Raw genomic sequence first — 25574 nt, 5'->3', positions numbered from 1 at the left:
AGTTCCTCCCCGGCTCTGTCCTAAATTTTCTCCCCTGAATCTTGAGGCTATGTCCCCTGGTTCTAGTCTCACCGACCAGTGGAAACAACTTTCCTGCCTCTAGATAGAGATCTTATCTACCCCTTTCATAATTTTATATGTTCCTATAAGATCTCCTCTCATTCTTCTGAATTCCAGCGAGTACAATCCCAAGTGATTCAATCTCTCCCCATAGTCTAACCCCCTCACCCCTGGAATCAACCTGGTGAGCCTCCTCTGCACCGCCTCCAAAGCCAGTATATCCTTCCTCAAGTAAGGAGACCAGAACTGCACACAGTACTCCAGATGCGGCCTCACCAGTACCCTGTACAGTTGCGGCATAACCTCCCTGCTCTTAACTTCAATCCCTCCAGCAATGAAGGCCAACATCCCATTTGCCTTCTTGACAGCCTGCTGCACCTGCAAACCAACCTTTTGTGATTCATGCACAACCACTCCCAAGTCCCTCTGCACAGCAGCATACTGCAATGTTCTGCCATTTAAATCATAATCTGATCTTTCATTTTTCCTTCCAAAGTGGATGACTTCAAATTTACCAACATTGTACTCCATCTGCCAGACCCTTGCCCACTCACTTAACCTATCTGTATCTCTCTGCAGACTCTCTGTATCTTCTGCATAATTTGTTTTTCCACTCAATTGAGTATCATCAGCAAATTTAGATACACTGCACTCTGTCCCACTTCCAGATTGTGAGAGTGTATTGTGAACAGTTGTGGGCCCAGCACTGACCCCTGTGACACACCACTCACCACTGACTGCCAACCAGAGTAACACCCAAGTATCCCAACTCTCTGCTTTCTATTAGTTAACCAGTCCTCTATCCATGCTAATACATCACCCCAACTCTATACATCCTTATCTTATGGATAAGTCTTTTACACGGCACCTTATCAAACACCTTCTGGAAATCCAAGTAAATAACCTCTATCTGTTCCCCTCTATCCACTGCACTTGTTATATCCTCAAAGAACTCCAGTAAATTTGTCAAACAGGACCTGCCTTTGCTGAATCCATGCTGCGTCTGCCTGATGGATCCATTTCTCTCCAGATGCCTTGCTATTTCTTCTTAGCAATAACTTCAAGCATTTTCCCAACTACAGACGTTAAACTAACTGGCGGATAGTTACCTGCCTTTTGCCTACATCCTTTTTTGAACAGAGGCATGACATTGGCTGTCTTCCAATCTGCCAGGACCTGTGAGAGTCCAGAAAATTTTGATAAACTATCAGAAAAGCCTCAGCAATAACTTCTGCCATTTCTTTCAGTACTCTGGGATGCATTCCATCAGGACCAGGGGATTTGTCTATCTTCAGGCCCACAAGTTTGTTCAGCCCTACCTCTTTAGTGATAGCTATTGTATCGAGGTCCTCACCTCTCATCGCATCCATAACATCTTTCTTTGGCATGTTAGACGTGTCCTCCATCTTGAAGACCAACACAAAATAGTTATTCAATGTCTCAGCCATTTCTCAATACCCAATATCAATTCCCCCTTCTCGTCCTGCAGGAAACCTGTGTTCACTTTAGCAACACTTTTGAGCTTAATATAATTATAAAAACTTTTACTTTTGAAGTTTTCCCGATCTCCAATTTCCAACTGTTCTTGTTGACTTTGTATGCACAAGCTTTTAATTTGATGCCTTTTTTAATTTCCTTAGTTAACCAAGGCTGGCTCTCCCCACCCTTACTGTCCTTGCTTTTAACTGGAATATACTTTTGTTGAGCATTGTGAAAAATCTCTTTGAAAGTCTTCCACTTTTTAACTGTCCCAGCATAAAGCCTGTGTTCCCAGTCTACACTAGACAAATCCTCCCTCATCCCATTGTAGTCTCCATTGTTTAGGCATAATACACTGGTTTTAGATCAAACTATCGCATCCTCCATTTGCATGAGAAACTCAATCACACTGCGATCACTCCAAGAGGATCCCTAGCTATAAGATCACTAATTTTACCTGTCACATTGCACAGGACCAGATAGATCTAAGACAGTACATTCCCTTGCAGGCTCAGTAACAAGCTGTTCAAGAAAACCATTACGGATGCATTCTATGAAGCCCTCCTCAAAACTCCTTGACCAACTTAATGCACCCAATATATGTGCAAGCTAACGGTCCCCCACGATAACTGCTGATCCGTTCCTACTTGCTTCAGATATTTCTCTGTTTATTGTCTGTGTCACTGTAATATTATTAATCAGTGGCCAATAGACAACTTCCACCTGTCATATTTTTCCCTCTTCTGTTCCTAATCTCTACCCAGATGGATTCACCATTCTGCTCTTTTGATCTTATATCATCTCTCACTATCACCCTGATATCATCCTTAATTAAGAGTGCTACCCCACCTCCCTCACCTTCCTACCTGACCTTCCATATTACCTGGATATTTAATTCCCAATCCTCTCCACCCTGCAACCTCATTTCTGTGATGCCCACTAAATCAAACCCCTTTGTACTGATTTGTGCCAAGTGCACTGACCTTATTTCGAATACTACCTGCATTCAGATAGGGTGCCCTTACATTCATTGCGCTTTTAAAATCTTGTAATCTTTTTTCTTTTGCACTTGATCTATTGAAAGGCCTAGACAGAGTGGATGTGAAGATGATGTTTCTTGTAGTGGGGGAGTCTAGGACCAGAGAACACTGCCTCAGAATTGAGGGATGTCCATTTAGAACAGAGATGAAGAATTTCTTTAGCCAGAGAGTGGTGAATCTGAGGAATATATTGCCGCAGGTGGCTGCAGAGGGCATGAAAGGTTAAGAGCAGAAGGCAGGAGAATGAGGTTGAGAGGGATAATAGATCAGCCATTAAATATGGGAGAATGGTCTAACTCTAGGCCTGTGTCTTATGGTGTTAAGCTGCCAGAGGAAGTGGTAGAGGTGAGTACGTTAACAGCATTTAAAAGTCACTTAGACAGGTACTGTACATCGAAAGGAAAGGTTTTGAAGGAAATGGACAGATGGGATTAGGATAGATAGTAATTTGGACCAGCATAGACCAGTTTGGCCGAAGGGCCTGTCTCTCTGGCGTTTTACTCTAGGTCTTGCAGACGTGTCAATATCAGAATTAGGTTTATTATCACTGACATGTCAGGGAATTTGTTGTTCTGCGGCAGCAGTACAGTGTAATACATAAAATTACTATGAATTGCAATAACAATATAAAAATAAGTATGCAAAATAGTTAATGCGTTCACAGGCCATTCAGAAATCTGATGACGGAGCGGAAGAAGCTGTTTCTAAAACATTGAGTGTGTGTCTTCAGGCTCCTGACTGATAGTAGCAATGAGAAGATGATATCATTGGCTCCTAACTGCATCCTTGAGTCAGGGCTGGGAATCTCCGTAGTATCCTCGTCCTGTGATCCGTGCCAGGATCGGGGAGCCGGTGGTGTAGAAGGAGCAGGTCATACGGTGCCAACGCTTCTGCGCTACTCCGAGCCTAGTCCACCAGGCTTTTAGGGACGGCTGTGTGTCACCAACACGTTGTTGAACACCTAACAGCGCGGGGTGGGCGGAACTGCTGTTTGTAGCTGACCACACAGTAGCAACAAAGCAGGCAAAACAATGTAAGCAAGACAAATGAACTGGATTGAAGCTCAGTATTTCCATGACAATGCCCTATACCTTGGCTGAGTTTACATTGTCAACAGAGTAGTCTGCTGTGGTCGTGTTCTACAGCATTCCTGGCAACAAAATGTTTGCTAATTTCCCCCTCCCTTTCCCTCTTCTTCCATTCTCCACTCTGGCTCCCCTCCACCTCTCCTCTTTCCCTCACTTGCCAACCACCTCCCTCCGGTGAATCTGAAACAGGTGTAATACGGAGTGAAATCTGTTCTTAAGCAGCAGCAATATATTGCAATACATATTCATCTTCAAAAGCTATAAATTATAATCAGAAATACATTTTAAAACATTAAGATTAAATAAGTAGTGCAAAAATAGAGCAAAACATACTGAAGTAGTGTTAACATGGGTTCAATGTCCATTCAGAAATCGGATGGCAGAGGGGAAGAAGCTGTTCCTGAATCACTGAGTGTGCGTCTTCAGGCTTCTGTACCTCCCTCCTGATGGTAACAGTGAGAAGAGCCAAGTCCGCAGTGGTGGGGTCCTTAACGATGGACGCTGCCCTTTTGAGGATGTCCTCAATGCTGCAGAGGCTTGTGCCCATAATGGAGCTGGCTAAATTTGCTACCTCCTGCCATTTTTACCTATCCTGTGCAGTCACCCCTCCAAACCAGAAGGTGATGCAACCAGTTAGAATACTCTCCACGGTACATCTGTAGACATTTGCAAGAGTCTTTCATGTCATACCAATTCTACTCAAACTCCTAATGTAACATAGTCTCTGTTGTGCCTTCTTTGTAATTGCATCAATATGTTGGTCCCAGGATAGATCCTCAGAGATGTTGACTCCCAGGAACTTGAAAATGCTCACTCTTTCCACTTCTGATCCCTCTTTGAGGACTGGTCTTACTGACATTGAGTGCAAGGTTGTTGTTACAATGCCGCTTAACAAACTGATCTATTGCATTCCTATAAGCTTCCTTGTCACCATCTGGAATTCTACCAACAATGGTTGTGTTATCAACAAATTTATAGATGACCCAGCTGCATAGTCATGGCTGTAGCAGAGCAGTGGTGCTCCAGTGTTGATTGTCAGAGAGGAAGAGATACTGTGTTCTCTGGTGAGGAAGTTGGTAGCAGAGGGAGGCACCAATAACCACACTTTGGAGCTTGTTGATGAGAACTGAGAGCGTGATTGTGTTGAACACTGAGATGTGATCAGCAAAGCAGCCTGGTGTACACAGGTATTGCTGTTGTTTCAAGGCTGAGCGGAGAGCCAGTGAGATTGCATCCACTATAAACCTGCTGTGCTGATGCAGCGGGTCCAGGTTCTTGCACGGGCAGGAGTTGATTCTAGCCATGAACAACCTCTCAAAGTACTTCATTACAGTCGATGTGAGGGCCAGTGGACAATAGTCATTGAGGCAGCTCACCCTGCTCTTCAACATTGGTATGAGAATCACATTTTCGAAGCAGGTGGAAAACTTCCACTGCAGCAGTGAGAGATTGAATCGGTGCAGGCTCGAAGGGCCGAATGGCCTACTCCTGCACCTATTTTCTATTTTCTATGTTTCCTTGAACACTCCTGCCAGTTCATGGGCACGGGTTTACAGTCCCCTACCATCATGGGCCTGACACCTTGCAAGGGTCCTTCTGGAAAGATGTTCTGATGTCGGCCTCCGAGATCGTAGATTCACTGGAAGCTGCAGAGATCCTCTTTGCTGTAGTTTTATTCTCCCTTTCAAAGTGCACATAAAAGGCGTTGAGCTCATCTGGGAGTGAAGCCATTCACAATATTAGGTTTTGATTTATCGGAGATAATGGCCTTCAAACACTGCCAGAACTGATGTGCATGAAATTTCTTAAGACTTTAACGCCATCAGACATAGGAGCAGAGATAGGCCATTTGGCCCATTGAGCCTGTACTGCCATTTCATCATGGCTGATTTATTTACCCTCTCATCCCATTCTGTTGCCTTCTCCATGTTACATTTGATGCCCTGACTAATCAAGAGCCTATCAAACACGAGGAAATCTGCAGATGCTGCAAATTCAAGCAACACACACAAAATGCTGGTGGAATGCAGCAGGCCAGGCAGCATCTATAGGGAGAAGCACCGTCGATGTTTCAGGCCGAACCGTCAATTCCATTATCCAGATGAAAAGAACTGGTCCCAGCATTGACCCCGCAGAGCACCGATAGTCATTGGCAGCCAACCAGAAAATGCCCCCTATATTTCCATGCCTGTCAGTCAGCTAATCCTCTATCTATGCTAGTATCTTTCCTGTAATACCATTCCATCTCTAGCTTCAATTGGAATCATTTTTCTCGTTCTCAATATAGCCTTCTGAAGTGTCATACCTAGACTTCCTCCTCTCTTCCTTTTCTCCCATGGTCCTCTTTCCTCTCCTATCAAATTCCTTCATTTCCAGCCTTTCATCCGATCACCTCCCAGAATCTTACTTCCTTCCCCACCAGCCTGGTTTCACCTATAACCTCTAGCTTGTACTCCTTCCCCTCCCCCCACCATCTTATTTTGGTTTCTTCCCCCTTCTTTTCCAGTCCTGATGAAGAATCTCCGTGGGTCAGGCAGCATCTATGGAGAGGAATAACCAGTTGGTTTTTCAGGCTGAGATGCTCCATCCGGACTGGAATGAAGCCGGAATAAGAAATGTCAGCCCGAAGTGTCGATTGTTTAATCTTTTCCATTGATGCTGAGTTCTTCCAACATTTTGTGTGCGTGTTTCACAGAGATGTTGCCTAGATTTGAGTGCTTGAGTTGAACTGAGTTGAGTTGAGGGCTGAAGGAGAGGATGGACAAGCTGGGCCTGTTTTCCCTGGAATGGAGGAGGCTGAGGGATCACCTTATGGAAGTTAAAAAAATCATAAGGGGCATAGTCACAATCTTTTTGTCAAGGTAAAGGAGTCTAAAACTAGATTGTCCATAACCATGTGAGTTTCCTCTGAATGGTTCGGTTTCCTCCACATCCCAAAGACTTATGTGTATCACAGTGGAATAACGGGAATTACAGAGGCATGGGAGAGGAGCTTGCCCAGGTGGATTGGAGGAGGATACTGGTGGGGTGATGGCAGAGCAGAGACGGCTGAGGTTTCTGGGAATAGTTCACACAGCGCAGGATAGATATTTCCCTTAGAGGAAAAAGTTCTCAAGTGGCAGGAGTAGGCAACTGTGGCTGACAAGGGAACTTCAGGACTGCATGAAAGCCAAGGAAAGGGCATATAAAATAGCAAAACTGAGTGGGAGGTTGGATGATTGGGAAGCTTTTAAAATCCAACAAAAGGCAACTAAAAAAGATGTAAGAAGGGAAAAGATGAGATATGAGGGCAATTAGCCAATGATATAAAGCAAGATACCAAAAGTTATTTCAGTTATATAGAGAGTAAATGGGAGGTAAGAGTTGATGTTGGACTAATGGAAAATGATACTGGTGAGGTAGTAATGGGGACAAAGAAATGGCAGATGAACTTAATGGGTACTTGGTATCTGTCTTCACTGTGGGAGACACTAACAATGTGCCAGTGGTCCGTGAGTGTCAGGGGGCAGGAGTGAGTGCCATTGCTAGTACAAAGGGAAAAGAATAGAATATAAAAGCAAGGAGATAATGCTGAGCCTTTATAAGACACTAGTCAGGCCGCACTTCAAGGCTTGTCAACAGTATTGGGCCCCATATATCTCAGAAAAGATGTTTTATCATTGGAGGGAGTCCAGAGGAGGTTCATAAGGATGATTCAGGGAATGAAGGGGTTAACTTATGAGGAATATTTGGCAGCTTTGGGCCTGTACTCGCTGGAATTTAGTGGGTGTCTCATTGAAACCTACTGAATGTTGAAAGGACACGGATAGAGTGGATGTGGGGAGGATGTTTCCTATGGTGGGGGTATCCAGAACTAGAGGGCACAGCCTCAAAATTGAGATGTGACCCTTTAGGATAGAGGTAAGGAGGAATATTTTTAGCCATAGAGTAGTGAATCTGTGGTATGCTCTGTCACAGACTATGGTGCAGGCCAAGTTCATGAGTATATTTAAGGCTGAAGTCGATCATTTCCTGATCTGTCAGGGAATCAAAGGATATGGTGAGAAGGCAGGAAAATGGGGTTGAGTGGGATCAGCCATGATAGAATTGTGGAGCAAACTCAATGGGCTGAATGGCTTAAATCTCCTCCTTTGTCATTTGGTCTTATGGACATAAGCTAAGAAGGTTAATTGATCACATTGGGACATGTGGCCTTGTTGCATTGGAAGAGACTGTTACTGTGCTGCATCTCTAGATCATTATTGGACGACATAGGTTTAAGGTGAGAAGGGGAAAATTTAAAGGAGATCTGAAGGGCAAGTTTTTCACATGGAGGGTGGTGACTATGTGGAATGAGCTGCCAGTGAAAGTGGTACAATAACAAGATTTAAAAGGCATTTGCACAAGTATATAGATAGAAATAGTTTAGAGCAGGAGTTCCCAACCTGGAGTCCATGGACCCCTGGCCTAATTGTATTGGTTCAGGGGGACATGGGCCAAATGGAGGCAAATGATGGCACCTTGGTCAGCATGGATGAGATGGGCTGAAGGCTCTGTTTGGATGGTGTATTCTATGATTCTAGGTTAAGTTTATTGTCATCTGTACAAGTCTGTGTGCACACAGGATGCAATGAAAAACTTACTCGCAGCACAGAGCACAGAGCATCAGATACACAGCATTCACCAGAAAAACATAAACTATGTTCAAAGTTCAAAGCAAATTTATTATCAAAGTACATATACCGCTCAATATACTACCCTAAGATTTATTTGTGAGCATACACGGTAAATACAAGAAACACAATAGAATCAATGAAAGACTGACCACAACAGAACGGACAACAACTGTGCACATACAAAAAGATTAATTAATTAACTAACAAACAAGCAATAAATATTGAGAACACAATATGATGAGTCCCTGAAAGTGAGGCCATAGGTTGTGAACAGTTCAGTGGTGGGGTGAGTGAAGTTGAATGAAGTTATCCCCTCTGGTTCAAGAGCCCAATGACTGAGGGATAATAACTGTTCCTGAACCTGGTGGGGTGAGTCCTGAGGCTCCTGTAGCTTCCTCCTGACGGCAGCAGTGAGAAGAGATTAAGACCTGGCTGGTGGGGGTCCCTGATGATGGATGATGCTTTCCTGTGACAGTGCTCAATGGTGGAGAGGACTTCACCCACGATGAACTGGGACAAATCCACTACCGTTTCCTTGTAAGAAAAATTATACACAGAATTTACAAGGAAGAACACAATTAGTATAATAAAAGTCAATTTGAGTACAAAGTATTACTAAACTGTAGTGATTAGGGTGGTGCTGGTTGGTTCAAGAACCAAATGGTTGAAGGGAAGCAGCTGTTGCTGAGCCTGGTGGTTGTGGGACTTCAGGCTTCTGTACCTCCTGCCCGGCGGTAATTGTGAGAAGGTGGCGTCCCCTGGATGCTGACAATCCTTGATGACGAATGTTGCCCTCTTGAGGCAATGCCTCCTGGAGATACTAACGATGGTGGGAGGATGTGATTGGGAGTGTATCAGATGGATGGTGTTAGGTGAGCAAGGACACATGGGGTTCGGTCTGTTGTACTCAAAGGGACAAGCCTTATATCATCATCATGGCACCACCAAATCTCAGGGAGGGAGGTTTCTTCTGGGGGCACAAGAAAATGCCAGTGCCTCTGTCGTTCACCACGGTGTACCAAAGGTTTGCTCACCCATTTTGTTATCTGCTTTGTGCTCACCATGACTACCAATGTCGAACTGTTAAGGTGTTTGTAGGACGTTCTCTCTCTCTGAACGGAGGTGTTAACCTGTGATAAATGTACAAAGCACATAACCCATAAATGACTTGTCATTTCTAACATTCATTTTCAAAATTAATGTGTCTGGGCTTTTTGTGGTAGCTAATTTTGTATAAAATGACCTGATCAAGGGTGGAATGAGACGCTAACATTGTTTCAGCAACCCTGGGAACTCTTCCTTGGAGAGATCCCTGAGGTGTTCCACATGCATCCTGCTGGCATTCCCTTCCCTTCTCCCTTTGCCAGTCATGTTGTCTCTGATACCTCAGATGTTGCAGGGGAAGAGTGAGTAGGTTTCATAGAATATAGAACAGTACAGTACAGGCCCTTCAGCCCACAATGTTGTGCCAACCATTTAAAATACTCTAAGATCAATCTAACCTCTCACTCCCACAGTACATTTCATTTTTTTATCATCCATGTGACTATCTAAAAACTTCTTAAATGTTCCTAATGTATCTGTCTCTCCCTCTATCCCAGACAGGGTATTCCACACACCCACCACTCGCAGTGTTTTAAAAAAAACCTGTAACATCCCCTATACTTTCCTCCAATCACCTTAAAATTACGTCCCGTCATATTAGCCATTTCCACCCTGGGAGAAAGTCTCCGGCTGTTCACTCGATCTATGCCTCTTATCACCTTGTACACCTCTATCAAGTCACCTCTCATCCTCCTTCACTCCAAAGAGCTTGGGAGTGCCCCAGCTCACTCAGGCAGCCTTCTTCCTGAAATACGGGACACAGTCCTGTGGACCATGTCTTCTGCTGAAGATGGACTCACACTCTCACTGGGGGAGAATTCCTGGTCTTCCTACCAATCCAAGGCACAGCAAGACCTCACACCAGGGCTCCAGCAACAGCCAATCAGAGCTCAGCTCTACGTCAACCCCATCATGTTTGGATAGAATACAGTAACAGGCCCTTCCATCCCAATGAGCCCATGTTGCCCAATAACACCCGTGTGTTCAATTAACCTACTGTGGGAGGATACGCACACACTCACAGGGCAATGGTGGATTTGAATCTGGGTCAATGACACCATACCAGCACCTGCAGATTTTCTCTTGTCTGTGACACCATAATAGTGTTACTCTAACTATGATTCTGCCTACAACATCCATCTCATACGCTCTTTTCTCCCTCCTGATTTAGCTATGTTACGCACCCCCCTAACTTCCCAATCATTATTCCATATCTCTGACAATCACAGAACTGCGGTTCACCCATCTCATCCACGCTGACCCTGGCGGCCACCAGTCTGGTCCCATCTGCCTGCATTTGGTCGGTGTGCCCCTCAATCCTCCATCCAATGTAATTATTAGCTCTTCAATCCTTGGTTCTATTGACTCAGCTATTCCATCCACTTCCCGTCTGGTTCCATCTGCCTTTCTCTCCCTTTAAACTCTACCCATCTCAGTCTGACGAACATGTAACATAGAACACTACAGCACAGTGCCTACTCCAAGATCAATCTAACCCTTCCTCCATTTTCCTATCTACGATTCTCTTAAATGTGCCTATAGTATCTGCCTCTAATACCCCTCTTGGTAGGGCATTCTACACACCCAGCACTCCCTGTATAAAAAACCTACCTCTGACATCTACCTCCAATCACCTAAAATTATGCCTTTTCATGGTAGCCTTATGAAAAGTCTCTGGCTGTCCACTCTATCATCTTATACACCCAGTCTTCTTCTGCTTGTGAGAGGGGTGCTGAGTTGTGTTGTGTGTTGCATGTTATTCTGTGTACTTATCTAATATAGATGCTTGCTTCTGTGAAATGGTGTCAGAGAAATTGCACCCACTCAAATAACTGCCCAGCTGTCTGGAGCCCTGATAGCAGGAGGTTGTTAGGGTACAGTTTCTCTGAGCCAGTACTAATCCAACATCTATCTAACTCTTCCTTTTTGTTCTCTTCACCCACTGCTCTCGCTCCCTGTACTCCCAGTGGCTGCAACCAGGACTAAAGGCAAAGGTTAGTGTGCTTCTCGATTTTTCTGTACTGTGGCTCTCGATTCTTCTGAAATGTTCTAGAGAGATTTGATAATGTGCTTCTCAATTCCCCTGAGCTGTTCTGGGGAGATTTGGTAATGGAGTTCTCGATTCTCCTGATTGTTCTGGGGAGATTTGGTAATGGAGTTCTCGATTCTCCTGATTGTTCTGGGGAGATTTGGTAATGGAGTTCTCGATTCTCCTGATTGTTCTGGGGAGATTTGGTAATGGAGTTCTCGATTCTCCTGATTGTTCTGGGGAGATTTGGTAATGGAGTTCTGGATTCTCCTGAGCTGTTCTGGGGAGATTTGGTAATGGAGTTCTTGATTCTCCTGATTGTTCTGGGGAGATTTGGTAATGGAGTTCTGGATTCTCCTGATTGTTCTGGGGAGATTTGGTAATGTAGTTATGGATTCTCCTGATTGTTCCGGGGAGATTTGGTAAGGGAGTTCTCGATTCTCCTGATTGTTCTGGGGAGATTTGGTAATGTAGTTATGGATTCTCCTGATTGTTCCGGGGAGATTTGGTAATGGAGTTCTCGATTCTCCTGATTGTTCCGGGGAGATTCAGTAATGTAGTTCTGGATTCTCCTGATTGTTCGGGGGAGATTCAGTAATGTGGTTCTCAATTCCCCTGAGCAGTTCTGGGGAGATTCTGTACTGTGGCTCTCGATTCTCCTGATTGTTGTGGGGAGATTCAGTAACGTAGTTCTGGATTCTCCTGATTGTTCGGAGGAGATTCAGTAATGGAGTTCTCAATTCTCCTGATTGTTCTGGGGAGATTTGGTAATGGAGTTCTCAATTCTCCTGATTGTTCTGGGGAGATTTGGTAATGGAGTTCTCGATTCTTCTGATTGTTCTGGGGAGATTTGGTAATGTAGTTATGGATTCTCCTGATTGTTCTGGGGAGATTTGGTAATGTAGCTATAGATTCTCCTGATTGTTCTGGGGAGATTTGGTAATGTAGTTATGGATTCTCCTGATTGTTCTGGGGAGATTTGGTAATGTGGTTCTCAATTCTCCTGAGCTGTTCTGGGGAGATTTGGTAATGTGGTTCTCAATTCTCCTGATTGTTCTGGGGAGATTTGGTATTGTAGTTATGGATTCTCCTGATTGTTCTGGGGAGATTTGGTAATGGAGTTCTGGATTCTCCTGAGCTGTTCTGGGAAGGTTCGGTGAGGTTATGTTGCTTTATTGAGCTCATAAGGTGATATTTGACGAATAGACTTTCAAACTCCCCAATCATTGTCAAATTCTGTGTATGGTGTGCTGCCAAAACATCACAGCGGGTTAACAGAGAGAGAAAGCTCACTCCTTCACTGTGGGAATGAAAAAATGCAAATAGTATTGCCACTTTGAAAGCTTCAGAATTAGCAAGCCCTCATTGTTTAAGTGGCTCCATCCTTCCTTTCCACATGCTTTCTCCTCATTACAATACCCCCCTCTGTTACACAGCAGAAGAGAGCAGTTTAACCTGCTGTCTCTCACAGGCTGCTGGGGACGCTAAGCCTGGAAGAACAGAATCCTGGGAGTTTTATCATGTACCACCCTACAGTTCTCCCATTTTCTGCCCAGTATATCCATCACCACTCTTCCTTCCAAACACCAATAAGAACGGTGTGACTCTTCACTGTTAAATAAAACTGATTTCCTAGGTTTAGTATATTTATAAGAACATTTCAAAACATTTTGAGAAGCACTATTGTTTAAAACCCTTATAGTATTTCTTCGTGCACTGTTCCACTGCTGCAATAGAACATATTTCACGTCAGTCAGCGATAATAAGCCTGATTCTGATTCCTCCGTCACACGACATAGTACATGGAATATCATTGTCCTCATCGTTATGTGCTCTGTCCATAGAATATTAAAGAGTAAAACATAAGTAACATAGAAAAAATTAAATGGAGAGCTATGGGGTGAGATTGATCTTAGAATAGGCTAAAAGATCATCACAACATTGTGTGCCAAATGGCCTGCACTGTGCTGTCATATTCTGTGTTTTAACAACACATCACAGTACAGGACCCTTCAGCTCATAATGTTCTGCTGACTCTTTAAGACCATAAGGCCATAAAATATAGGAGCAGCATTGGGCCATTTGGCCTATCCACTGTTTCATTGTGGCTGATTCAATTTTCCTCTCAGCCCCAATCTCCTGCCTTCTCCCCATATCCCTTCATGCCCTGACCAATCAAGAATCTATCAACCTCTGCCTTAAATATACCCACTGACTTGGCCTCCACAGCTGCCTGTGGCAACGAATTCTACAGATTCACCACTCTCTGGCTAAAGAAATTCCTCCTAATCTCCATTCTCAGAGGAAGCCCCTCTATTCTGAGGCTGTGTCCACTGGTTTTGGAATCCCCCACCATTGGAAACATCCTCTCCAAATTGACTCTATCAAAGCCTTTCACTATTCGATAGGTTTCAATGAGGTCACCCCTCATTCTTCAAAATTCCTGTAAATACAGGCCCAGAGCCATCAAACACTCTTCACATTGTTGCGTACCCCGTAACTGGGTCACTTACCAGCAAAGATAGAGAGGTCCGTTGAAGTCTGATGGTACTATTTTTAACAGTATTTATTGATTAAAATACACAAAAAATAATATCAATGCAAACATACAGATAATATACATTGTCAATACTAAATCTAAAAGTGCGGGTATAATAATAATCAATAAGAAATAGCTCTATCATTGTCTAGGGGATAATGTATTGTCCGATGGAAATATAAAAGTCACTCAAGTTCATTCAAGCTGCAGCTTTTTGGTTGGAGAGAAAGACAGAGGTCTAACTTGCCCATTCCTCTTATGATGTCAATCCTTCAAGAGTCGTTGGGGGCTGATTTCCCCTTTGTTGTTAGCTAAAGCCGTGCTTCCGTGGTAAAGGCCCACCAATTCCGAGGCAAATGGAAAAGGACGCACGTGGGCTTTTCCACCGGCTTTCGCTATTACGCTGTTACAGGAGTTCTAGCATTTCTTCGGGTGCGTCTGAGGGGCTGTTCCCCAGACCCTCTTTTATCCCCACTCACGGGGTTTCAGATGTCAATCAGGTTGGGATGATGCAATCCCTCCACCAACCCTCCTAGGTTCATTGCCTGGGGGCTTCGATGAATCGTACAGCGCTCAATACACAACTCCGTCTCCAAGAGATAATGGCCGTTAACCATGGCTTTGTCTCTCGGAGGCCCAGGACACATTCCAAACATTGAGGAATCTGCGTGTCTTTCTCTCATTTCCTGGGTCTCCTGACCCGAATCAATAGCGATCCTGCGATTCTCAAAAAGGAGGGGGCCACGGGCGTAACAACATGATGAGCCTTTCAAATGTGGAATCATTTCTGTGAACCTCCTTTGAACCCTCTCCAACATCATCACATCCTTTCTAAGATAAGGGGTCCAAAGCTGCTCACAATGTTCCGAGTGAAGCCTCACCAGTTTCAATATTATATCCTTGTTTTTATATTCTAGACCACTTGCACTAACATTACATTTGCCTTCCTCATCACAGATTCAAGGTGCAATTTAACCTTTAGAGAATCCTGCACAAGAGCTCCTAAATCCCTCTGTACCTCAGATTTTATTTCTTCTACCAAAGTCATGACTATACACTTCTCAACACTGTATTCCATCTGCCATTTCTTTGCCCATTCTCCTAATCTTTCTAAGTCCTTCTATAACCCCTCTACTTCCTCAAAGCTACCTGCCTCTCCACCTATGTTCGTATCATATACAAAATTTGCAACAAAGCCAGCAACTCCATCATCCAAGTCATTGATATATAATGTAAAAAGAATTGGTCCCAACACAGACCCCTGTGGAATACCATTAGTTATTGGCAGCCAACCAGAAAAGGCTCCCTTCATTCCCACTCTTTGCCTCCCGCCAATCAGCCACTACTTTATCCATGCTTGAATTTTTCCTGTAATACTATGGACTCTTAACTCGTCAAGCAGCCTCATGTGTGATACTTTGTGAAAGGCCTTCTAAAAATCCAGGTGCATAACATCCACCAATTCTCGTTTGTTTATCATGCTTTTTATTTTTTCAAAGAAACCCAGGCAAGATTGTCAACAAGACTTTCCCTTGAGGAAACATGCTGACTATGGCTTATTTTATCATTTGCCTCCAAGTACCCCGAAACCTCATCCTTAACTATGGACATCATCTTGCCAGCCACTGAGGTCAAACTAACTGACTTATAATTTCTTTTATTCTGCCTCTCTCCCTTCTCGAAGAGTGGAGTGACATTTGCAATTTTTACAATCTTTTCAGCCACCTCCATCAGAACCTTGGGGTGTAGACTATTTGGTCCAGGTGACTAATCTCCCTTCAGACCTTCCAGTTTCACAAGAGCTTTCTCCCTAGTAATGGAAACTTCACTCATTTCTGCCCCGACACAGCACACTGCTGGTGTCTCCCAAAGTGAAGACTGATGCAAAATACTTATTCAGTTTGTTGAGCATTATTTTGTCACCCATTACTACCTCTTGTGTAATTTTTCAATGGTCCAAAATCCACTCTCACCTTTCTTTTACACTAAGTGTATCTGAAGAAATTTTTAGTATCCTCTTTAATATTATTGGCTAGCTTACTTTCATATTCCATATTTTTCCTTCTTAATGACTTTTTAGTTGCGTTCAGTTGGTTTTTAAAAACTTCCTAATCCTCGAAAATCCACTAATTTTTGCTCTATTTTGTGCCCTCTCTTTGCCTCTTACTGTCTCTTCTCTCAGTTAGTCCTGATGAAGGGTCTCGGCCCGAAACGTTCACTGTACTTCTTAGAGTCATAGACCATTACAGCACAGAAACAGGACTGCTCTAACATTGCCCTTTTGGCATGTATTCTCTGTCTCCCATTGTTACTTGTAGACCACATCCTCACTGCTGTTTGTGGGGGGGTGGTCTGTATACAACCCCCATCAGGGCCCTTTTACTCTTGCACAAGTTCCTTAGCTCTGCCCACAACGATTCAACACCTTCTGATCTTATGTCACCTCTTTCTAATTATCTGATTTAATTTTTTACCAACAGAGCAACGCTGCCCCCTCTGCTTACCTGCCTGGCCTTTCGATACAACGTGCATCCTGGGACATTCGACTCCCAGCTGTAATCTTCTTTCATTCATGCCCAGAAAGTCATACTTGCCAATCTGTAACTGTGCTAGAAGTTCATCTACCTGATTCCATATACTGCACGCATTCGAATATAACACCTTCCATCCTGTATTCACCCCTTCTGAGTTTGTCTGCCTTTTGCATTGCAACTCACCCTGTTGACTGCAATTTTACCCCCCATCAGCCTCTCCTTGCTAGGAGTCTCACTATATTGTCTCTGTTTGTAAACCAACTACCTCACCTTCAGCACTATCACTCCAGTTCCCATCCCCTGCCAGATTAGTTTAAACCCTCCTGAACAATTCTCACAAACCTGCCTGCAAGAATATTGGTCCCCCTCAGGTTCAGGTGTTATCTGTCCCTTTTGAACTGGTTGTACCTTCCCAAGAAGAGATCCCAATGATCTATTAATCTGCCCCCTGCCCCCTGCACCAGTTCCTCAGCCGCACATTCATCTGCCAAACTATCCTATTCTTAGCTTCACTGACACATGGCACAGACATCAATCCAGAGATTACTACCCTGGAGATCCTGATTTTTTAGTTTTCTACCTAGCTCCCTAAAACCTCTCTTCAGGACCTCCTCATCTTTTCTACCTGTATCATTCATGCCGATATGTACCAGGATTTCTGGCTGTTCACCCACCCCCTTTGGGTGATCTGAGACATCCCTGACCCCTAGCATCTGGGAGGCAACGTACCATCCGGGTGTCTTTATCTTGCCCACAGAATCTCGTCTCTGTTTGTCTGACCTTGGAATCTCCAATCAGCACTGCAGTCCTCGTCACCTCTCTTCTCTTCTGAGCCACTGCACCACATTCAGTGCCTACTCTAAGATCAACCTAACCCTTCCCTCCCACATAACCCTCTATTTTTTCTTTCATCCATGTGCCTATCTGTCCCCAATGTCTCACGTGCTAAGCACTGCCTGTGTAAAAACCTGCCTCTGACACACCACTCTACACTTTCCTCCAATTGCCTTAAACGGACCACTCATCACTGGGTGAAATGGTTGTTTTGTTTTACAAGGAGCAGAGTGCAAATCTTGCCATACATTCCAGTGCCAATGTATTATGCCCAGTGTTCAGCAGAACAACATCAACAACAACAACAACACGACAGAACAAAACAACTCCAAAATAACTCCAACCCCACCCACCCATCAGGCAGCCCTCCAACCCCAGTACAGGCTGCCTTCGGACCTCCAACCCCTGGCCCCGACTCACAGATTCACGGCCCTCTGAGCTCTGAACATGCCAAACTGAGAGCCCGTACCGCAACAGTCCTCCGACCCTAGGACTCAGTGTCACCACCACTCAATCATGGGCATGACAGCTTGAACCTTGACCATGACGATCGCTGGTCTTCGTCCTCAATGGCTGCCAAGCTGACCCCCAGGGATTGCTGACCTTTGCCCACAGAGCTCTGCACCCTGAACTCTGGCCACCAGCTCTTGCCCTGATTCTTCATTTATTCAGCTTTGGGTCCCTAACTCCCCTCAATCCTGTCCCTAAATCCTAAATTATCACTAACTCACCATTCTGTCCCCAAATACACACACACACACACACACACACACACACACACACACACACACACACACACACACACACACACACACACACACACACACCCCTCCCCCTCTCCTCCCCTCTCTCCCCCTCTCTCCCCTTTCTCTCTCTCTCTGCTCTCTGTCTTCCCTCTTCTCTCTCTCATCCCCTATTTCCTATCCCCTATACCCTACTTTCCCTTGCTAAACTGATGGCCAGTGATGGAATTACTTGCATCAATGTAGAACAATCTGTTGAAGAATTTTGTAGACCCCCCCATCCCCGTTCTCTAACCCTGTAGGTGCTAACCACATGTGTAATATGTGAATCTGCCTGCAGCCTCCTTTCTCACTCAAAGAAATACATTTAGTTTACTTTAGGCTCTCGGGACTCAAACGGTTCAATTTGTATTAATAGGATTGCTGTTCGTGCCACCTCTCAGATGGCTTATTGTAATACGCTTTGGTTAATGATGTCTCTGCAGATGTATTTCCTCACTTTGAGGGCTGTTTTCTAGGCCTCAGCCTGTGTACCTGAACCCTGCACTGCCTAAAGATCCTCAAGTAATTCCCTGGAAATATATTTCAGTGCCTGTTCTGTCCTTGAGTGTTGAGAAAGTGGTAGCAGACAGCTTGCTGCCATTAACCCCTCCGTGTGAGGATAATGGAGCGTTTGGGGGTCTGTTGGAAATAGTGATGCTGCGGCAGTTCCTGGCAGATCATTTAACATCTTGATGAGTGTTCTCTGCTGGGCAGCCATCACTCCAGGTATATCATTCCCCACTAACACTGAACAATCTGCTTTCTCTCTGTTACCTGGTGACTTCGCCAGCCCTTTAATTATCCCTGGGCCTCTTCCAACACCAGTTCAAGTGCAAGTTCAATTTATCGTCATTCAACCATACACACGTATACCACCAAATGAAACAACGTTCCTCCAGACCAAAGTGCACAACACAGTACGTATAACTCACACACACAACACAAAGTAATATTATCCCAAATAAGTTAACAAATAATAAGGTGCATTTACTACACAGGTTAAAAAGTAAACAGTATAATGCTACTGGCGCTTTATATGTGATGAGGCCTGGGGTGGTAGGGGGTCAAAGTGATTGTGGGACGGATGGAAAGGATCATTGACAATGCGAACAGTCCTGTGTGAGCAGCATTCTGGATAATCTCAGACGGGCGAAAGAGAGACCCCAATGATCCTCTCAGCAGTTATCACAATCCTTTGAGGAGACTTGCAGTCAGATGCATTGCAATCCTCTTTCCGGATGATATGCAGCTGGTCGGGAGTCTACCTCAATCTCCTCAGGAAATAGAAACACCACTGTAACTTGCTGGCTAAAGAGATGGCATTTGAGAGCCAGGTTCTCCACTTCTCTGTCACCACATCTCAATTCACCAGGCCTCTGGCTGACTCTGGCTGTTTGACAGACTTGCCCAGAGTTTGACAGACCTGCCCATCTCAATTCACCAGGACCCTGGCTGACTCTGGCTGTTTGACAGACTTGCCCAGAGCTCCTGGTGTGACTCTGGCTGTTTGACAGACTTGCCCAGAGCTCCTGGTGTGACTCTGGCATAGAGTCATGGAGTTACAGACCTAGATCCTTCAGCCCAACTCATTCATGCTGACCCAGTTGTTCCATTTGCTTACATTTGACCCGTATCCCTCTCCAAGTATCTGTCTGAATGATTTTTTAATGTTTCAATTATACCTGCCTCCATCACAGCTTGTTGATACAAGCACCACCCTCTGAGTGGAAAACCTCTCTCTCAGGTCCCCTTTAAGCCTTTCCCCTCTCACCTTACATAGAAGCTGAAAGACCTAAGGGTACATAAGTCACCCGGATCAGATGAACTGCACCCTAGGGTTCTGAAAGAGGTAGCGTTAGAGATCGTGCTGGCATTAGAAATGATCTTTCAAAAATCATTGAACTCTGGCATGGTGCCAAAGGGCTGGAAAATTGCAAATGTTACTCCAGTCTTTAAGAAAGGAGGAAGGGATCAGAAAGGAAATTATAGACCAGTTAGCCTGACCTCAGTGGTTGGGAAGATGTTAGAGACAATTGTTATGGATGAGGTTATGGAGTATTTGGTGACACAGGACAAGATAGGACAAAGTCAGCATGGTTTCCTTCAGGGAAAATCTTACCTGACAATCCTGTTGGAATTATTTGGGGAGATTACAAGTAGGATAGATAAAGGGGATGCAGTGGATGTTGTATATTTGGACTTTCAGAAGGCCTTTGACAAGGTGCCACACATGACTCTGCTGACCAAGTTAAGAGCCCATGGTATTACAGGAAAGTTGCTAACATGGTTAGAGCACTGGCTGACCAGTAGGAGACAGTGAGTGGGAATAAAAGGATCCTTGTCTGGTTGGCTGCCAGTGACTAGTGATGTTCTGCAGGGGTTGGTGTTGGGACCACTTCTTTTTATATATAAATGATTTAATAATGAAATAGATGGCTTTGTTGCTAAGTTTGCAGATGATACAAAGACTGATGGAAGGGCAGGTAGTGTTGAGGAAACAGGTAAGATGCCGAACGACTTAGACAGATTAGGAGAATGGGCAAGAAAGTGGCAAATGAAATACAAACACAAAGGATACTGCAGATGCTGTGGTCAAAGCAACACATACAACACGCTGGAGGAACTCAGCAGGTCGGGCAGCATCCGTGGAATTGAACAGTCAATGTTTCCACAGATGCTGTCTGACCTGCTGAGATCCTCCAGCATGTGGCAAATTAAATGCAATGTTGGAAAATGCATGATCATGCACTTTGGTAGTAAAAATAAATGTGCAGACTTTTAAGTGGGGAGAAAATCCAGGAATCCGAGATGCAAAGAGACTTGGGAGTCCTTGTGCAGAACATCCTGAAGGTTAACTTGCAGGTAGAGTTGGTGGTGAGGAAGGCAAATGCCATGTTAGCGTTCATTTCAAGAGGTCTAGAATACAAGAGCAAAGATGTGATGCTGAGGCTTTATAAGGCACTGGTGAGGCCTCACCTTGACTATTGTGAGCAGTTTTGGGCCCCTAATCATAGAAAAGATATGCGGGCGTTGGAGAGGGTCCAGAGGAGGTTTGCAAGGATGATTCTGGGAATTAAAGGGTTATCATACAAGGAACATTTGTTGGCTCTGGGTTTGTACTTTCTGGAATTCAGAAGAATAAGGGGGGATCTCATTGAAACCTTTTGAATGTTGAAAGGACTATATGTTTCCCATGGTGGGAGAGTCAAGGACAAGAGGGCACAGCCTCGGGACAGAGGGATGCCCTTTCAAAACAGAGAGGCGGTGAAATTTCTTTAGCCAAAGGATGGTGAATTTGTGAAATTTTTTGCCACATACAGCTGTGAAGTCCAGGTTGTTGGGTGTATTTAAGGCAGAGATCGATAGGTTCTCGATTGGACACGGCATCAAAGGTTACGGGGAGAAGACTGGGAACTGGGGTTGAGGAGGAGATAGGAAAAGGATCAGCCATGATTGAATGGCGGAGCAGACTCGATGGGACAGGTGGCCTAATTCTGCTCCTATGTCTTATGGTCTAATGAGGAAGACGACAGCATGGCACAGGCCCTTCAGCCCACAAAGTTGTGCTGACCTTTTAAGTGATTTTAAAATCAATCTAACCATTCCCTCCCACATATCCCTCCAAATTTTTATCATCCATGTGCCTATGTAAGAGTTTGTTAACTGTACCTAATGTATTTACCTCTGCCACCACCCCTGTCAGTGTATTTCACACACCCATCACCCTCTGTGTAAAATCTTACTGCTATACTTTCCTCCAATCAGCTGAAAATGATTCTATCTCATATAATACATTTCTGTCTTGGGAAAAAGTCTCTGGCTGGCCACTTAATAGAAACAGAAACAGAAAACGCATAGCACAATACAGGCCCTTCGGCCCACAAAGCTGTGCCAAACATGTCCCTACCTCAGAAATTACCAGGCTTACCCATAGCCCTCTGTTTTTTTAAACTCCATGTAGCCATCCAGGAGTCTCTTAAAAGACCCTATAGTTTAATCTATGCCTTTTATCATCTTGTACACCTCTAGCAAATCATCTCTCATCCTCCTTTTCTCTAAAGAGAAATCCTCTCTATCCAGGTTCAGTGAGGCCCCCACCCCCATCCCTCTGGTCCAGTGAATACCAGCCCAGAACCATCAAACACTCCTTGTGAACCTCCTCGGGACCCTCCAGAGCCAGCACGTCCAAAATAGAAGAAGATACTCAAAATGCAGTCCAATTAACACCTTATTAGGCCTTGGCTGTATATCCTTGCTTTTATATTCCAGTCCCCTGCTCTTTATAGAGCCCATCTCCCCTCTCCACTCTCAGTCCTGATGCTGAGTTTCAATCCAAAATATTATCAACTGCTTCCTTTTCCCAGGGGCTGCTCGACCTGCTGAGTTCTTCCAGCAGATCCACAGTTGCTTCAGATTCCAGCGTCCACAATCTCTTGCGTTTCTGATACCCGCCTAGCAAGTCTGGTCTTGTAACATGAAATTCTGCAGATGCTGAGAGAGCACGACTTCGGGAATGAAGGACGTCCATTTAGAACAGAGATGCAGAGAAATTACTTCAGCCAGAGGATAGTAAATCTGTGGAATTTGTTGCCATGAGCAGCTGTGGAGGTCAAGTCATTGGGTGTATTTAAGGCAGAGATAGATGGGTTCTTGATTAGCCAGGGCATCAAAGGGTATGGGGAGAAGGCAGGGGAGTGGGGATGACTGGAAGAATTGGATCTGCCCATGATTGAATGGCAGAGCAAACTCAATGGGCCAAATGGCCTGTGTCTGTTCCTATATCTTATGGCCTTATGGTCTTAAATCCAGGGTAAAATGCATCAAATGCTGGAGGAATACGGCAGATCAGGCAGCATCTATGGAGAGGAATAAACACTTTGGAGCTGAGACCCTTCATCAGGGCTGGAAAGGAAGAGGGAAGACGCCAAAATAAAAAGGTGGGGAGAGGGAAGGAGTACAAGATGGCAAGTGAGAGTGAAGGGGGGTGGGGTGAAGTGAGAAAGTGGGAAGTGATAGGTGGAAGGGTGAGGAAATCTGATAGGAAAGAAGAGTGGACCAAGATACAAGATTCAAGTTTATTTGTCACGTGCACATTGCAATGTAATGTGTTGTTTGCGTTAACAACCAATAGATTAAAGGGAAGGAGCAGGGGAAGGTGAGGGGCAGGTGAGGAACAGAGAAGGGCTGAGAGGGGAGCCAGGGAGAGTGATAACCCCTTTCCTTTCCAGTCCTGATAACGGGTCTCAGCCTGAAACATCAATTCTTATTCTCCTCCATAGCTGCTGCCCGACCTGCTGAGCTCCTTCAGCATTCTGCCCGTGTGGGCGAACATAAATTATACAGGAAAGTCTGTGCAAAACAAGACTTTAGGGCAAAGATGCATTCAGAAATAAGTCCGTGGTTCTGCAAGATGTTGTCCATTGTATTCAGAACCAGAATCAGGTTTAATAGCACTGGCATATGTTGTGAGATTTGTTGCTATGCAGCAGCAGTACAATGTAATACATTATGTAAAAAACTATAAGTTACAAACAATATATATAAAATTCAAATCAAATAATAGAACATAGAAATCTACAGCAAAAATACAGGCTGTTTGGCCCACAACGGTGTGCCAACCATGTAAGCTACTCTAGAAGCTGCCTAGAGTTTCCCTACTGCATAGCTCTCTGTACCTACCTGAGAGTTTCTTAAAAGACCCTGTTGTATCCGCCTCCACCAGTGACACTGCCAGTGCATTTCGAGTACTCACCACTCTTTGTGTGGAAAACTGACCTCTGACACCTGCAAAAAGAGAACAAACATTATAAAATACAGTGAGGTCGGTGTTGGGGAAGATGCTGTTGGAAAATATTAAGTGCGAGGTAGGGTTTTGTGTGTGCTGATTAACGTAAATTTATTACCAATCTACATATATGTCACTATATACAACTCTGAGGCTCATATTCTTGCAGGCATTCACAGTAGTTACAGTAGAATAAATGAAACTCTGTCTCAAAACCCTGCACTGTATCTGACTGTGGAAAGAACACTGTTTTCTCAATAAGGAAACCAAAACTGCACACAACAATTGAGATTTCCTCCTCTGTAGTTTTCTTCCTGATTGATTCCTGGATGACTGGATGAAAGATAAGTTCCCCTGTTCAAGAAGGGCTCCGTCAGTCCCTCATCTGTGTCTTACTCCCCAAGTCCCCCAGAGTCTCAGCTCCCACCCTGACCCTGTACCTCACACTGAACGACCTTCTTCTTTTCTCATTCAAAATTTTTTCTGATCTGTGAAACTAATTTAAAGTCTTTCCTTGAGAAAACTCTGCTCCTAATGGCTAATTTGCAACATTTTCCAGTTTGAGCTGCTTTGATTATTCGCAGAGGAATACAGCAAGTCCAATCACTGCCTCAGCCCGTTCTGGCATCATTAAAACTCTTGACACTGGCATGAATCAGCAACCAAAATACCACAAGCAGCGGAACGCATGCAGGCACACTCTTACAAAGGACATCTGAACTTTTGTTTTTAATGATAGCACTGCTTGAAAATTATTAATTGGAACTCAGATGATCCCATAGTTGAGGAAGGGTCAGCAAAAGCAGCTCATTTCGGTGTTATCTCAGAGCTGCGGCCGTTCTGTCAAATCCTGACGCCCGGACTCTGTTCACTGGCAGACAGTTGTGGCTTCAGCTCCCATGTCAGAGCTCAGAGCCCAGGCTGACACTGTGAAGACAAGGTAGTGTGACTGAGGGAGGGGTGGTACCGAGGGAGGGTCACACTGTGGGAGGGGTGGTACCGAGGGAGGGTCACACTGTGGGAGGGTTGGTACTGAGGGAGGGTCACATTGTGGGAGGGGTGGTACCGAGGGAGGGTCACACTGTGGGAGGGGCAGTACTGAGGGAGGGTCACACTGTGGGAGGGGTGGTACCGAGGGAGGGTCACACTGTGGGAGGGGCAGTACCGAGGAAGGGTCACACTGTGGGAGGGGTGGTACTGAGGATGTGTCACATTGTGGGAGGGGTGGTACTGATGGAGGGTCACACTGTGGGAGGAGTGGTACTGAGGGAGGGTCACACTGTGGGAGGGGTGGTACCGAGGGAGGGTCACACTGTGGGAGGGTTGGTACTGAGGGAGGGTCACATTGTGGGAGGGGTGGTACCGAGGGAGGGTCACACTGTGGGAGGGGCAGTACTGAGGGAGGGTCACACTGTGGGAGGGGTGGTACCGAGGGAGGGTCACACTGTGGGAGGGGCAGTACCGAGGAAGGGTCACACTGTGGGAGGGGTGGTACTGAGGATGTGTCACATTGTGGGAGGGGTGGTACTGATGGAGGGTCACACTGTGGGAGGAGTGGTACTGAGGGAGGGTCACACTGTGGGAGAGGTGGTACTGAGGGAGGGTCACACTGTGGGAGAGGTGGTACTGAGGGAGGGTCACA

General features: G+C 44.9%; 1 long non-coding RNA gene across 5 annotated transcripts; it reads right to left on the bottom strand.

Moving 5' to 3' along the window:
* Window positions 1-8411: 8411 nt before the first annotated feature.
* On the bottom strand, window positions 8412-24590 carry LOC132393585 (uncharacterized). Of its 5 annotated transcripts, none has more exons than XR_009511985.1 (4): window positions 24373-24590; window positions 23827-23931; window positions 8944-9452; window positions 8412-8856 (listed from the first exon to the last, which is right to left on the bottom strand). It is a non-coding gene; the product is annotated as an uncharacterized LOC132393585 (long non-coding RNA). The 5 variants fall into 5 exon arrangements; XR_009511987.1 differs by lacking the exon at window positions 24373-24590 and adding an exon at window positions 24051-24364; XR_009511984.1 differs by lacking the exon at window positions 24373-24590 and having other exon boundaries at window positions 23827-24364.
* Window positions 24591-25574: the final 984 nt, after the last annotated feature.

This window comes from Hypanus sabinus, chromosome 4, assembly GCF_030144855.1.
Source record: "Hypanus sabinus isolate sHypSab1 chromosome 4, sHypSab1.hap1, whole genome shotgun sequence".
Taxonomy (NCBI): domain Eukaryota; kingdom Metazoa; phylum Chordata; class Chondrichthyes; order Myliobatiformes; family Dasyatidae; genus Hypanus; species Hypanus sabinus.
Note: the sequence above shows the minus strand (reverse complement) of the source record. Positions and strands in the feature narration are given on the sequence as shown.